The following is a 17,590-nucleotide window of genomic DNA, read 5'->3' as shown; positions in this document are numbered from 1 at the left end:
ACTGGAAAAGACGAAGGAAAGAGTGACATTGTTCAAAAAGAAATGTACTTGTGGAAGTACAGCTGTCACTCAATGTGAGTGCCATTCTTCAGTAAAAGAGCTCAGAGACAGTTCCCAGGACTGAGGTTTAAGCCACAAAGAAAAAAGAAATATAGTCATAACCACACGAATGTAACTAACCCCTCTACATCACCATAATAATAATATTAATAATAATGATAATAAAAACTAAACCAGTGAGTGAGAAAAACAGAGAGCAAGGGAAAGGGTGACACTTCCAAAAAGAAATATATTCAGAGTTCCGGGAAGATGGTGGAGGAGAAGCTGGAGGCTAAACAAGCTCTCGCATAGAAAGCAGTTTTAGAGTTCCAGTGAATAGTCCTAAGCCAGAGAATCACACCAAGTGTACCATCACAGTACAGAGAGTTAGGCCAGAGAGGGAAAATTCAGGCAAGGAGACAGATCTGAGCACTTCCCAGTAGCTGCCACTGTGGCAGCAGCGGTGGCGGAGGTGGCCGTATAGCCACCATACCTGCAAAACAGAGAGTCCGGGACGAAGGAGCCACATACGGTGGGCGAGCGGATTCTACTCAACACAGAAAGAACAGACAAGGAGCAGATATCTTCATCCTGCAGTTCGCAGACCACAGATGACACAGGAACCAAGACTCGGCGTGAGTAGAAGCCTAACAGTACTCTCCTTCTCAGGGAGCAGAGGAGGGAAGGCCACCCCCCGCCCCAGTACCGGAGATCTCCATCTTGGATACTGACAAAGCTCAGTGGAGCCTCTAGCTCCAACTCAGGCCTTGGAAGAAAACTAGAGTCATTTAGCAGGTCACAAGGACCTAACTTGACCTGCCAGACTCAGCTCCACCCAGGGAAAAGTCACCCAGCTCGGGCGCCAGCCCCAGGAGTGGATTTCTTCACTGAGTAATCAGAGCCAGAGGCTGCCCTTCCCTTTAGCAGCCTTGACAATGAATTGAAATTCAGTAACATAAACCCTGAGAGTGGCTCCAGGCTTGGCTCTGTGAGTTTCTCACAAACTAGCCCCCGGGAAAAGCTACTGTTTGCTGAAAGGCCTCAACTCTACCCAGAACCTAGCCTCATCACAGCATCTCTGAACGTGAGGAAAAAGCCATCTCCCTCTTTTGTGGTACTCAAAGCAGATCTCCCTCACATTGAACTAACCTGGGAGGAGGATCGCAAAACATTGGAGAAAGCAGAGCATTTTTCTGCTTGTTCAAACAAACTGACTTAAGAAACCAAGCAAGCCACAGGAAAATCAATCACCACAAGCAGACCAGAGACTCCAACAAGAGGCTGGTAATGGACACAAGGGAGATAAAGGATTTTTCCCACCCCTCCAAAAAAAATCAAATACCTTTTTTTCTTTTTTTTGTACATTTTATAAATTTTTTTTATGGCGGAGGGGGGAGGCAGGGAAGGGATGTGCAGGGTAAACAAAGGAGGAGGCTGCAATGCTTGGTAAGAAATGTACGCATTATCCTGCCTATGTAATTGTAACCCCTCTGTACAGTATGTTCACAAATAAAATAAAATATATAAAAAAATTTTTTTCTAAAACTTTTTTTTTAATTTTTAATTTTTACCTTTTTTGAAAAAAAAGTTTTCTAGTAACTTTTTTTCCTCTTATAATTTTTATTTTAGGGATATATGTGTGTGTGCGTTTTTCTTCCTTTAAAATATTTTTTGTTTAACTCTACTGAACTTCAGATCTTTTTTCTTTCTTTCTTATCCTTTTCACCTTTTCTTCTCTTTCATTCTTCTTTATGTGACTTAATTGTTGTTCTGCACATCCTCAAATAAACCCGTAGTCGATTATTAGGCCTTATCCCCCATTGTGTACACACTTAATCCACAAATTTATTACTCAATTCAAAACCTCTTAGGCTTAAATTCCTTAATAGCAGTACTACCTCATTAAACCTATATAATATTTTAAGTATTTTTATTTTTAAATTTTTCACATCTCCTTTATATCCCTCCTCTTCTCTCATTATATCCACGTTCTTCTCTGAATAGTTTGTTTTTGTCCTGCATATTTTTAGTTTTTACTTTTTTATTTTTTCTGGTCTCTTTTTTTTCCCTTTCTCTTTCTTCTTTTTTTTTCTCTCTCTCCTTTCAAACTATCCAACCTATTTCCTGCTTTGAGATTAGGACTTAGTTAAATTAACTCTCCCTGTGCCTTCTAACATCACTCTATTCCTATTTTTTACTCACATCTCTCCCTAAACTTAATAATTTCTGGTTTGCCAAATTCTTCTTTGCGGTTTGTAGCTCATTAATATATAGTTGTTTGATGTTGAATAGATTTATCTGTTGAATTACATTGTATCTGCAGACTATAGACTGTGCAAATAGAGACCTTGGTTGATGCTTGCCTTAAGATAGTGTTCTAGCACAAAACTGGTGTTATTTTCATCCCAAATGGGCAGAGTAAGCTGGAAAAACACAAGAAAAATGGCAACTCCGGGTATTGCAACTCCCACTCATGATAATCAGGACAGAATAGATAAGGAATAATCTAGAGTAGAGTTCCCAAATAGCTCTACAAACACTGCTGGCAAACATGATAAATGAAAAGATTCAAAACATAAAAAGGACTCTGTATAAGCCTGATAGTGAGAGAGAGGAGACAATCCAAAGGTTTATACAGGAATATCATGAGCGTGAGGAACCTACTCAAAAACAGATACAGGATTTGTGTGAGCAGCTTCAGAATACTCAAAAAGAAAGGTAGGAATGGCGTGAGCAGGCTGAGAACACTCAAAGAGAACTACAGGAGTGGTGTGAACGTGAGGAAGGCAAGCATAGAGTAATACGGGAACTGAGAGAGCAGGATGAGAATACTCAAAGATCACTAAAGGCATTCATGGAATCCATTAACAAAGAGAAGAAGGAAGTCAGGGAGACCACAAAGGGAATGCTGAATGGAATCCAACAGAAGGAATGGGAGTGCAAGGAAACCATAACCAATCAACTAAGTGATTTGAGAATAAACAGTGAACACCAAATTAAGGAAGTAAAGAAGTTCATACAAGATCTAAAACAAAGCTTCAACAAAGAACTTAAAGCCACTAAAGCTGACCAAATAGAAGGAAAAGAAATAAGAAACAAAGTAGAAAGTCTCGACAGCTGGTTAGACCAGGCAGAAAATCGAATCTTAGGGATTGAAGACAGCCTAGATATTATAGAGAAAGAACATACAACCATCCAAGTCAAGTCCAGGAAATATGATAGATCTATCCAACACTTGGTAGACATCACCAGAAGGCCTAATATAAGGATAATGGGTGTAGAGGAGAAATGAGAAACAGAAGTTAATGGTCTAGGAAATTTGTTTAACAGGATCCTAGCAGATAACTTCCCAAACATACAAAAAGATAGACCTATTCAGACACAAGAAGCTTTTAGAACACCCAATAGACCTGACCAGATTAGGACATCCCACCGTCACATTTTAATCCACACAGGATCAATTCAGACCAAGGAAAAGATCCTTAAAGCTGTCAAGGATAAAAGATTAATCACCTAAAAAGGGAAACCAATTAGAATCACCTCAGATTTCTCAGCAGCAACAATCAAAGCAAGAAGGCCTTGGAATGATGTATGCCATGCCCTAAAGAAAAACAACTATCAACCAAGAATACTGTACCCAGCTAAACTCTCCTTCATAAATGAAGGCCAAATAAAAGCCTTCCATAGCAAAGAAAAATTGAAAGAATACATCTCCACCAAACCAGCACTACAAAAGATTCTTAAAGATGTCCTACACATAGAAAACCAATAAAACCACAATAAACGCCAAGAAACTGCACCCAAACTGAGAATCCAAGAACCACAGGAAAGACACAGTTGTCACAGCCCCCAAAAAGGTGGATAACATGGCAAATACATCTCAGTCCTATCTCTCAAACTTACCGGACTCAATTCTCCAATTGAGGGACATAGACTGTCTATTGGGATTAAAAAGCAAGATCCTTCTATCTACTGCCTTCAGGAGTCACATCTTGCCCTTAAAAACAAACACATTTTCAATGTTAAAGGCTGGAACACAGTCTAACAAGCAAACGGCCCTATATATACGTGGCAGTTGCAATCCTAATATCAGATGTAATAGACTTCAAATTAAAATTTGTGAGAAGAGATAAAGAAGGTCGCTACTTACTAATTAAGGGATCTCTCCTTCAGGAGGATATTACAATTCTAAATATCTATTAGCCAAACAAAAGAGCACTCAAATTTATCCAAGAAACACTATTTTCCCTCCACTTCCTCATAGATCCAAAGACATTAATAGTTGGGGATTTGAACACACCACTCTCCCCACTAGATAGATCAACTTGGCAAAAACTCAACAGAGAAACTGCAGATCTAACAACTGCATAGATCCACTAGATTTAACAGACATCTACCGAATATTTAATCCAGCAGCATAAGAATATGCGTTTTTCTCAGGAGCACATGGAACATTTTCTAAAATAGACCACATTTTAGGCCACAAAGCTAACTTGTCCAAATTCAGAAACATTGAAGTTATACATTGCATTCTCTCAGACCACAAGAGAATAAAACTAGAACTCAACACCAAAAGCCACCAAAGAAAGTCCGGTAACACATGGGGGCTGAACAGCACACTGCTGAATCACGAGTGGGTAAAAGAAGAGATTAGAAAGGAAATTCAAATGTTCATCATATTCAACAAGAATGAGCACACAAATTACCAGCTCCTCTGGGACACAGCAAAGGCAGTACTCGGAGGCAAGTTTATAGCTTTGTGTTCCTACATCAACAAATTGGAGAGATCTGAAACCAACAATTTAATGAGGCATCTGAACCCTCTTGAAAAAGAGCAGCAAGATAAACCACAATCCAGTAGACAGAAAGAAATAACTAAAATTAAATCAGAATTAAATGAATTACACTCCAAAAACACTATAGAGAGAATCAACAAAACAAAGAGTTGGTTTTTTAAAAAATTAATAAAATTGACAGACCCTTAGAAAATCTTATCAGAAAAAGAAGAGGACACACCCAAATAAATAAACTCAGAGAGGAGAATGGAAACATCACCACGGAAAAAACCAAGATTCAGAACATTTTAAGGGAATAATTCTCAAAACTTTATGCTAATAAGTTTGAGAACTTGGCAGAAATGGACTTTTTCCTAGCAAATATTGACACGCCAATACTAAAACAAGATGAGTTATACCATATTAACAGGTCCATATCAAGCATTGAAATAGAAACCGCAATAAGAGACCTCCCAGCTAAGAAAAGTCCAGAAATAGAGGGTTTTACAGTGGAATTCTACAAGGCCTTCAAAGCTGAGCTCACACCAATACTCCTCCAACTCTTCAATGAAATCGAAAGAGAAAGTTCACTACCGAACACATTCTATGAATCCATCATGACCCTCATCCCAAACCAGGCAGGGATTCAACAAGGAAAGAGAACTATAGACCCATTTCTTTGATGAACATTGATGCAAAACTTCTCAACAAAATTTTGGCCATTCGACGTCAACAATTCATTCAAAAATCATACACCATGATTAAACAGGATTCACTTCAGGGATGCAAACCTGGTTCAATATACACAAATCAATCAATATTATTCATCACATCAACAGGAGCAAGGATAAGAACCACATGGTTATTTCAATAGATGCAGAAAAAGCATTCGACAAATCCAACACCCCTTTATGATGAAGGATTTGGAAAAATTAGGAATCCATGGAACATTCCTCAATACAATAAATGCTATATATGACAAACCTACAGCCAGCATTATATTCAATGGTGAAAAACTAAAGCCATTTCCTCTTAACTCAGGAATAAGACAAGGATGTCTACTATCTCCACTTCTTTCCCACCTAGTATTAGAATGCCTAGCTACAGCAATTAGGCAAGATGCAGACATAAAGGGGATCCAAATAGTGAAAGAAAAAGTAAAATTCTCCCACTTTGTAGATGACATGATCTTGTACTTAAAGAATCCCATAGACTCCATTCGCAACTTACTCAAGCTGATTGAAAACTTTGGCAAAGTAGCAGGGTATAAAATTAACCCTCAAAAATCAATGGCTTTTCTGTATACCAACAATGAGAAAAGTGGGGCTGAATTTAGGAAAGCAACTCCATTTGCAAAAGCCCCACAAAAAATAAAATAAATAGGAATTAACTTAACCAAAGAAGTGAACGACCTCTATGATGAAAACTTTAAAAACTTGAAAAAGGAAATCAAAACAGAACTTAGAAAATTGGAAAAACTCCCATCCTCCAGGATTGGAAAGATTAACATCGTGAAAATGGCAATACTTCCCAAGGCTATCTACAAATTTAAGTTGATAGCTACCAAAATTCCTACCTCATTCCTCAAGGAAATAGAAGAGGCAATCCAAAAATTCATATGGATCAATAAAAGAACCCGAATAGCAAAAACAATCTTCAACGGAAAGAACACTGCTGGAGGAATATCAATACCAAAATTCAAACTCTACTATAAATCCATAGGAATAAACAGTTTGGTATTGGCACAAGAGCACACCTCAGGACCAATGGAATAGAATTGAAAACCCAGAAATGAACCTACAGACCTATAGCTATCTAATCTTTGATAAGGGAGCTAAAAAAATAGAATGGAAGAAAGACAGCCTCTTAAGTAAATGGTGCTGGAAAAATTGGTTAACTACTTGTAGAAAACTAAAGCTAGATCCATATTTATCACCCTGCACCAGATTCAACTCCAAATGGATCAAAGACCTCGGAGTCAAAGCAAATACTCTGAAAACATTAGAGGATGGAATAGGAGAAACCTTATGTCTCCTTGACACAGGCCAAAATTATCTGAATAGAGACAGGAAACACAACAAATCAAAAAAGAGTTGGACAAATGGGATTGCATGAAGTTGCAGAGCTTCTGCATGGCAAAGGACATAGCTAGCAAAATCAATAGAAAGCCCACAGATTGGGAGAAGATCTTCACTAGCCATACAATGGACAAGGGTCTCATATCTAAAATATACTTAGAACTGAAAAAATTTAATCCCCCAACAACAAATCCTCAAAGAAACAACTGCCCAATAAATAAGTGGGCTAATGACTTAAAGGGAAACTTCTCTGAAGAAGAAAGAAGGATGGCCAATAGACACATGAAGAAATGCTCAACCTCCCTAGCCATAAAAGAAATGCAAATCCAAACAACATTGAGATACCACCTCACCCCAGTTAGAACGGCAAAAATCAAGAACTCTAATAACAACAGATGCTGGAGGGGATGTGGACAGAAGGGAACGTTACTGCATTGTTGGTGGGAGTGTAAACTTGTTCAATCACTTTGGAAAGTAGTATCCAAGATCCTCAAAATACTCCACATAGAGCTTCCCTATGACCCAGCACTCCCACTTTTGGGCATTTACCCAAATATTTACAAACAAGACCACACTAATGCTACCAGCACAACCATGTTTATTGCAGCATTATTTATCATAGTTAAGATCTGGAACCAACCCAGATGCCCCTCAGTAGATGAATGGATCAAGAAAATGTGTTGTATATACACAATGGAATTCTATGCCTCCATCAGAAAGAATGACATTGCCCCATTTGTTAGGAAATGGAAAGACTCGGAAAAAATTCTATTAAGTGAGGTAAGCCAAGCCCAAAGATACATAGGTCCCATGGTTTTCCTTATTTGCAATATCTAGTATATATATGAGTCAAGCTGAACAGGTCAGATAAGTTGATGTTAGGAAAATGAACCCTAAGATATGTATTTTAAATGTTTTTTTCTTTCATGCATTTGTTTCTAATGCAATTATACAATTATTTCCTTGTTCCTCGTATGTCTCTCCCCCACAATATAAACCCTGCTTTCACTGTATTTGATGTCTGTATAATTTGTGGAGGGGAAGGGGAAAAACAATTCGTTTAAATAAGGATACAGGTGGACCTGTTGCAACAATGAGAAGTACAAATTGTCATGTCAAAAACGAACTTTACAAATTTTGGGGGGGGGAAGGGAGGATGGGAAGGGATGGGCAGGGTAAACAAAGGAGGAGGCTACAATGCATGATAAGAATTGTACTCACTATCTTGCCCGTGTAATTGTAACCCCTCTGTACAGTATTTTCACAATAAAAAAAGAAGAAAAAAAACTAAACCAAGATGAATTAAACCAGCTTAACAGGCCCATATCAAGCATTGAAATAGAAACAGCAATAAGAGCCCTCCCATCAAAGAAAAGTCCAGGACCAGATGGTTTTACAGCAGAATTCTAGAAGGCCTTCAAAGCAGAGCTCACACTAATACTCCGCCAACTCTTCAATGAAATTGGAAGAGAAAGTTCACTATAGAACACATTCTATGAAGCCATCATACCCTCATCACAAAACCAGGCAGAGACTCATCAAAGAAAGAGAACTATAGACCTATTTCTTTGATGAACATTGATGTAAAACTTCTCAACAAAATTTTGGCCAATCGACTTCAACAATTCATCCAAAGAATCATACACCACGATCAAACAGGATTCATTTCAGGGATGCAAAGCTGGTTCAATGTACACAAAGCAATTAATATAATTCATCACATCAACAGGAGCAAGGATAAGAACCACATGGTTATCTCAATAGATGCAGAAAAAGCATTCTACAATATCCAACACCCCTTTATGATGAAGGATTTGGAAAAATTAGGAATCCATGGAACATTCCTCAATACAATAAATGCTGTATATGACAAACCTACAGCCAGCATTATACTTAATGGTGAAAAAATAAAGCCATTTCCTCTTAACTCAGGAACAAGATAAGGATGTCAACTCTCCTCTCTTCTCTTCAATCTAGTATTAGAATGCCTAGCTACAGCAGTAAGAACAGATGAAACATAAAGGGGATCCAAATAGGGAAAGAAGAAGTAAAACACTCCCTCTTTGCAGATGACATGATCTTGTAAGTAGCAGGGTATAAAATTAACTCCCTAAAATCAATGGCTTTTCTGTATGCCAACAATGAGAAAAGTGGGACTGAAATTAGGAAAGCAACTCCATTTGCAATTGCCCCACAAAAAATAAAATACCTAGGAATTAACATAACCAAAGAAGTGAAGGACCTCTATGATGAAAACTTTAAAGACTTGAAAAAGGATATCAAAACAGAACTTAGAAAATGGGAAAAACTCCCATGGTCCTGGATTGTAAAGATCAACATCGTGAAAATAACAATAATTCCTAGCACTATCTACAAATTCAATGTGATACGTATAAAATTTCCAACCTAGTTCTTCATGGAACTAGAAGAGGCAATCCAAAAATTCATATGGAACAATAAAAGTCTCTGAATAGCAAAAACACTCCTCAATGGAAAGAACACTGCTGGAGGAATATCAATACCAAATTTCAAACTCTACTGTAAAGCCATAGGAATGAAAACAGCTTGGTACTGTCATAAGAACAGACCTCAGGACCAATGGAATAGAATTGAAAACCCAGAAATGAACCTGCAGACTTATAGCCATCTAATCTTCGATAAGGGTGATAAAAAAATAGAATGGAAGAAAGACAGACTCTTCAGTAAATGATGCTGGCAAAATTGGTTAACTACTTGTAGAAAACTAAAGCTAGATCCATATTTATCACTCTGCACCAGAATTAACTCCAAATGGATCAAAGTCCTCGGAGTCAAAGCAGACACTCAGCAAACATTAAAGGATGGAATAGGAGAAACCCTAGGTCTCCTTGGCTCAGGCTGAAATTTTCTTAATTGAGACACGGAACCACAACAAATCAAAGAAAGGTTGGACAAATGGGATTGCATGAAGTTGCAGAGCTTCTGCATGGCAAAGGACATAGCTAGCAAAATCAATAGAAAGCCCACAGATTGGGAGAAGATCTTCACCAGCCATACAATGGACTAGTGTCTCATATCTAAAATATACTTGGAACTCAAAAAATTAAAGTCACCAACAACAAATCCTCAAAGAAACAACTGCCCAAGAAATAAGTCGGCTAAAGACTTAAAGAGAAACTTCTCTGAAGAAGAAAGAAGAATGGCCAATATAAACGTGAAGAAATGCTCAACCTCCCTAGCCATAAAAGAAATGCAAATCAAAACAACATTAAGATACCACCTGACCCCAGTTAGAACGGCAAAAATCAAGAACTCTAATAACAACAGATGCTGGAGTTTATGTGGACAGAAGGGAACGTTACTACATTGTTGCTTGGAGTGTAAACATGTTCAACCACTTTGGAAAGACTCCACATAGCGCTCCCCTATGACCCAGCAATACTACTTTTGGACATTTACCCAAATGTTTACAAACAAGACCACACTAAAGCTATCAGCACAACTAGGTTTATTGCAGCATTATTTACTATAGCTAAGATCTGGAACCAACCCAGATGTCCCTCAGTAGACGAATGGATCAAGAAAATGTGGTATATATACACAATGGAATTCTATGCCTCCATCAGAAAGAATGACATTGCCCCATTTGTTAGGAAATGGAAAGACTTGGAAAAAATTATATTAAGTGAAGTAAGCCAAGCCACAAGAAACATAGGTCCCATGGTTTTCCTTATTTGCAATATCTAGTATAGTTTGAGTCAAGCTGAACAGGTCAGATAAGGTGATGTTAGGAAAATGAACCCTAAGATATGTATTCAAATGTTTTTTTTTTCTTTCATGCATTTGTTTCTAAGGCATTTATAAGGTTATTTCTTTGTTGCTTTGTATGTCCTTCCCCAACAATATAACCCTGCTTTCACTGTATTTGATGTCGGTATAATTTGTGGAGGGGAAGGGTAAATACAAGTCGTTTAAATAAGGATACAGGTGGACCCGTTGCAACAATGCAAATACAAGTTGTCATGTCCAAAACGAACTTTACAACTTTGGTGGGGGCGGGGGGGAAGATTGGGAGGGGCGGGTAGGGGGAGGCTGGAAAGGGATGGGAAGGGGAAACTACGGAGGAGACTACAATGCTTGATAAGAAATGTACTCATTATCTAGCCCATGTAGTTGTCACCCCTCTGTACAGTATTTTCACAATAAAAAATAAATAAAAATTAAAAAAGAAATATATCCATTACCTGAATTATATGATTACAATCTCTGTATAAATCACATTTATAATAAAAATACAGAAGAAAATCAGACAAATATGATACTGGATTCATGAATCAAATGAAAGAAAATCATATGTATGTGATACAAAGCTCAAACCCCATTATCAGTTTCCTGTTCAAAAATGGCTCTTCTTATCACTTGTACTTTACCTAACTTATGAGAGTGGTGCAAAGTTAAGGAGTGAGGAATAAGTCATACATACAGGAGAAAGTTCATCTATCAGGCAGAAAATAGTACTTACAAAGAGTAGCACTTGCTAGAACACATGCTGACTAGAACACATTCTGGCTTAATGTTTTCTGAAATAAGCAATCCTAATTGCACTTTAATACAGGCTCCACTATATACAAACTGGGGACTCAAAGTTAACTAAACTCTCTCGACCTCAAATTCTTCATAGGTAAAGTGAGCATAACAAAACTTATCTCACAGGATTATGAGATCTGGATGTCATCAGATATGGAGTGGGTTGTGTCTTAGGTCTGTGTGAAACACTCAACCTCTGCTTGAAAGAGTATAAACTGGCATGATGTTTACCATATTACTTAACAGTAATACAACACCCACTACAGGCTCACTCCTCTAATCCTACTTAGAAAAGAGGCTGAGACCTCAGTTTCTAGGTTCTAATTCAGCCTGGAGAAGAAAGTAAATGAGATTCATCTCCAATGACCTCCAAAAAGGTGAGGGGGAGGTTTGCTTCAAGTGGTAGAGGGCTAGACTTGGGCATAAACTGCAGGAACAGTGCCCAGGCCCTGATTTCAAGTCCTAGAATCAGCACACACACACACACACACACACACACACACACACACACACACACACACACACACACGCACACTAAATTTTTTATGCTGCTATCACTGCTATTAATATCACTTTCCCCTCCTCTAAACTCACCAGCTCTTTGGTTGTGTGTGTGTGTGTGTGTGTGTGTGTGTGTGTTTGGCAGGGACTTGCCTTGTAGCTCAGGCTGCTCTTGAAGTTACAATCCTCCTATTATCTTTTCTTGTTTTTTGAAAAACCTGAAATTAGAGGTTAAATGGATACCTCACGTGGTAACGGACTAGTTAATGAGCAACAGAATCAATTACCAAGTTCAAGTTCCAGTCTTAGACTTTAAATAAAATCAGAAATGATTTTTCTTAAATGAAAAAATGACCATAGGAATCATCTGATACCTAAATGTATGATTCAAAAGAGAAATCCTGAAAATGTTCAGGAAGTCAGAATTTAAAAATTCAGTGATTACCAGGTAGACAGTAGATCAGAGCATCTGTAACTTGATGCTAAATGAAGTGGGCTACATTAAAAACTTAAAAATTGTACATATTTACACTGCTCAAAAAAACACATCAGGATTTTGTGATCCTCCTCCCAAGAAAATGTGGTATATATACACAATGGAATTCTATGCCTCCATCAGAAAGAATGACATTGCTCCATTTTTTAGGAAATGGAAAGACTTGGAAAAAAATATATTAAGTGAAGTAAGCCAGCCCCAAAGAAACACATCCCATGGTTTCCCTTATTTGCAATATCTAGTATATGTCTGAGTCAAGCAGAAAAGTTCAGATAAGGTGATGTTAGGGAAATGAACCCTAAGAGATGTATTCACATGTTATTTTTTCTTTCATGCGATTGTTTCTAACACATTTATAAGATTATTTCTTTGTTGCTTTGTATGTCCTTCTCCCACAGTATAACCCCTGCTTTCACTGTATTTGATGTCGGTATAATTTGTGGAGGGGAAGGGGAAAACAAATCGTTTAAATAGGGATAGAGGTGGATCCATTGCAACAATGAGATATGCAAGTTGTTATGTCGAAAACTAACTTTACAACTTTGGTTGGGGGGAGGTGGAGCGAGGAGGATCGGGTGGGGGGGGCAGGAGGAAGATGGGAAGGGATAGGAAGGGGAAACAAAGGAGGAGGCTGCAATGCTTGATAAGGAATGTACTCATTATCTTGCCCATGTAGTTATAACCCCTCTGTACAGTATTTTCACAATAAAAAAATAAATAAAAAAAAACCACAACAGGGCAGCACTGGGAAATAATGATTGTAATTCTAGCTATTCAGGAGCCTTAGATATGAGGATAGAGGTACAAAGCCAGCCTGAGCAGGAAAGATTGTGAAACTCTTATCTCCAATTAACCACCAGAAAATCAGAAGTGACGCTGTGATGCAAGTGGTAGAGCACCAGCCTTAAGCAGAAGTGTTAGGGGAGAGCACCCAGGCCGAATTCAAACCCCACAACCAACGCCCCCCCCCCCATGCACCTTGCTTATTCTCTGTATCTTGATTACTCTGGCTATTTGAATCATTTTTCTCATAATGACCAAATATATGTTGCTGTTCAACAGCTGCATAATTTTTAATTCATCACTTAAATTGAGCATATTATGGGTCATTATTATTTTTTTTGGTTTAGGAAAATCTCAGTAATATCTTGTTATTTTACTATTTATTTTTGGCAGCACTGTTGCACAAATTAATGAATAGATAACACTCAGCATACCGTATGATTTAAATGTAGGTAACACAGCTGGGCGGCAGTGGCTAATGCCTGTAATACTGACTATTCAAGAGCCTGAGAGCTGAGAATTGTAGTTTGAAACTAGACCAGGCAGGAAAGAGAGATATTTCTTTTCTCTAATGCATAATCAAAAGATCTGAAAGTGAAACTATGGCAAATGCTAGAGTCTTAGCCTAGAGAAGAATAACATCAGACTGGCACCCCCCCCACACACCAGAACTAAATGACATACAGTTTTGAGACTTCTTTGCATCATCTCAACTTCCTAACTGCATGGAAAATTGGAAATTTAAAACTGGAAACTTAAAAATCTATTGATTATTTTTTTTAAAAAATTGATGAAAGTTTTAATCATGCCCATTCCCAACCAGTGCTGCACCATAGAAAGGCAACACCATGGAGACAACCTGTCATCCTCTTCTTCCCCACCCATCACTCTGCCGCTGTACCCCTGCTGCAGCCATCCTCATACACCCCTGTTTCTAGTGAAGTGAGCCCAACCCCTCTTTCTGACCCCTCTCATCTACATTGGGAAGACCCCTATCCAACATTGCTTTGTCTACTCCTATCCTCATTCCTTCCCTCACCCCAGGACCACTCTGTTTGCCCCTTCTGTCCTCCTCCCAGGTCACCTTAACATTCATGGATGTGGGAATGTGTGCTCATGCTTGTATGAGATGAATGCTTGGCCAGAACATAGGCAATATACTCACCAGAATGGTTCTCCAGGGAAATGTTCCTGGACAACCCAGATTCTAGGTAAGCTCCACCATCCCTCAAGTCCCCTCCAAGTCATCCACTGATCCTTCTTTACACTGTGGAAGCCATCCCAACACAACTCTCTTTCTAGTTGAGTGGGCCCAAACCTCTTCTTGGAACCATATCCTTTTGCTAGGCTCCACTCTCCTCCAGTTGATTTCCCCTCCTCACAGCCTGGCCCACACCCATCGTGTTCCCTCCCCCTCCGCCTACCTTGTATCCTGCCCCACCCTGTCCCTCTGGACCCAAGGCCACCCCAACATGCGTAGGTGAGGGGATGTGTGTGCATGTACATCTGAATGCATGTACGTGATGCCCAACTGACCTGCACATTGGCAATACAGTCACCATAGACAGAGGCTCCTGTAGTTTGAGGTTCCTAGGTCTCCTGGCATCTGCTGACAGTTGTAGGGCTGGAGGTGGGGAAGCTGCTGCTATCTCCTGCTTCTGAGATGTGGTACTAGAGGGACTCTAGGGCTTCAAGTGAGGCAGATCTCCACTTTCCTCTTGTGTGGTCCCAGCTGCTGGAGACATCCCATGATGACTCTGATTCCAGGTAAGTGGGCCTGTCTCCCTACCTGACCAAATCCTCACCGCCTTTTCTGGGCCAGATCCTCACCCCTACTTTCAGCTCCAACCCTCACATCCATTTTAGTCTCAACCCTCACCCCACTCTTGGATCCACCACTCACCTCACTTCCTCACCCCCACTGTAACCCCAACCCCCACTTACAGCTTCACCCCTCATTCCCAGTATTGTATCCACCCACACCCCACTTATGACTCCACTATTCACCCCCCATTTCTGACCTCATCCATCACCATATCGGATCCACCCTTCACCCTACTTCTGTCATCAACCTACCCACACTTCCAACCTCACCCCTCACAACCACGCTCTGATGCACCCTTCATCCTACTTCTAGGCCCAACCTCAAAACCAATTCTGGTCCCACTCACACATCCAACTTAGGTCCCACACCTCATCCCCACTTCTGGTCCCATTCCTCACATTCATTTCTGGCTTCATCCCTCACCCTCACTCTTAGATCCACCTCTCACCCCACATCGGGCCTCAAACTTACTACTACTTCTAGCTCCACTCCTCAGTCCCCTTCCAGCCCAATCTTCACCCTCACTTCTGACCCCAACCTTACCTCCCACCACACCTTATCCCAACTTTCATCTCCATCCCTCATCCAGGCTCCTCTTCCCCTCTCTTCTCCCAGTTCTACTCATCTTCCCATGGGAACAGATGCATGCATGAAGGCATGTGTGGACATCCACTCATGCACAGGGCATTCCCATAGCATGCTTGGATGTGGTCCCAAATTTCTTGAACAAAGTCTGTGAGAGCTGCCAGAGAAGGAAGGCCTAGAGTAAGTCTTCCCCATTTCACCTCCTGGCTAAGGCTTTTTTGTCTAATGTCAGTACTGCACTTACCATTCTTGGAAAACAAAGATTCAGGTGAGTATCCTCCCTCATCCCTCAGCTCCAGTTCCCTGTGGGATCCATCCTGGGAAGACCCTATTTTGAGTTAAGTGGATTTAGTGGACCTGTCCATTCTACCCGGTCCTTCCTATTTCCCCACCCCCACCTTCCACAGCCTCCCCAGCTCCCCTGCCACCTTGCCCACCCTCCTCCCACTGCCCTCAGTCCCTCAACCCTGTTCTCCAAGCCTCTGTTCTCTCAACATGAGTGGTTGAAAGGATGTCCATGAAATGCACACTTAAGTATACACACGCACATGCACATGCATGTGGTACAAGGTTGGTCTGGACATAGGCTGTGGCAGTCACCAGAGAAGGAAGGCTGGGGATTAGAGTCCACCTTACTAAAACCTGTAGTGTGGGGCTCACACATTCACTGGTGGTTGTAGTACTAGAGCCATTAACACTGCCACCCACCCCCAAGTGGTCTCTCAACTGCTGGAGGGAACTGGTGTCCAAAGACCTCTTCAGATCTCCATCTTGCTGGAACACATGTGCCCAAGTGCCTTGAAGCCCCATTTTGAGGTAAGATGGCCCTTCCCCTGGTGTGGTTGCTGAGGCACGATGAAGGGTTACACAGTTGTACACATGTAGCTTCAGATAGGAATGAATGTATGCTTTAGAGTCCATTGTGAAGGAAGGTGGGGGCTGTTTGACAACCTGGGCTTTCTTCTCAGGCATAGCTGGGGATTGCTTGCGTCCATGTGTCAACTGAGAGTGGCGATGGGGCTGGAGCCATTGAGTCTGCTGCCTTCACCAAACTTTTCATACACTGACTGTAGTGATGTGCTACCCTCAGGAAGCCCCTGTTTTGAGGTAAGGGGGCCCCTATCCCCCAGAGTGTACAGAATCATGCGTGAAGTTTGTGTGTGTGTGTGTACGCACGCATGCACACACACACACACACACACACACACACACACACAGGTTCTCATTTACCTGTTGCCAGATTTACCTGATAATGTGTTACAGTGGGACTAAGAGAAGGAAGGCTAGGGCTTGGTGTTTGCCCCACGTCCCTTCCTGGCCTCTATAGACTTGGTTATGGGTTTGAATCTGGGGATTCTGCCACCCTCCTCAAATAGCACTTCACCTGCTACAAAGAGGTCTTGTTCAAGGGATTCTTCAGCTTCACCTCCAGATCTCCATCTTCCTGGTCAGTGTCTAACCAAGTTCATAGGTCATTATCTCATGTCCATTCTTGAGATAAGTGGGCTCCCATCTAAATTCTCATGAGATCCTAATTATGTGGGAGGATTTGTGTTTATGTGTGTACACAATGTGCAAGAACACACATTCATGGTGCCAAATTAGCCTGAGCATGTGCTATAGAGAATCTAAGAAAAGGAAGGCTATGGCTAGGATTCTGCCCTGACTCCCTTTCTGCTGTAGCCAGTGTAGTTGGAAGCTCTGGGTTTGATGTTAGGGATGCTTTCTCCAAAGCCCACCAGTGCTTCAACTGATACAGGGAGATCTTGGTATTTGAATCAGCATTTGATTGTTAGCTGACAAATCTTCTAAAATATTTTTTTCCAATTCAACAATTTTTATTGACACTATTTTTCTGTGGCATCACTTAATCTAGGTCTTAGTTACTTCACTGAACTCTAATGAGATCTTTCTTAAGGGCAAAATAAGATTTACATTTTTC

This window comes from Dipodomys spectabilis, unplaced genomic scaffold, assembly GCF_019054845.1.
Source record: "Dipodomys spectabilis isolate Male_0828 unplaced genomic scaffold, ASM1905484v1 ptg000116l, whole genome shotgun sequence".
Taxonomy (NCBI): Eukaryota; Metazoa; Chordata; class Mammalia; order Rodentia; family Heteromyidae; genus Dipodomys; species Dipodomys spectabilis.
Note: the sequence above shows the minus strand (reverse complement) of the source record.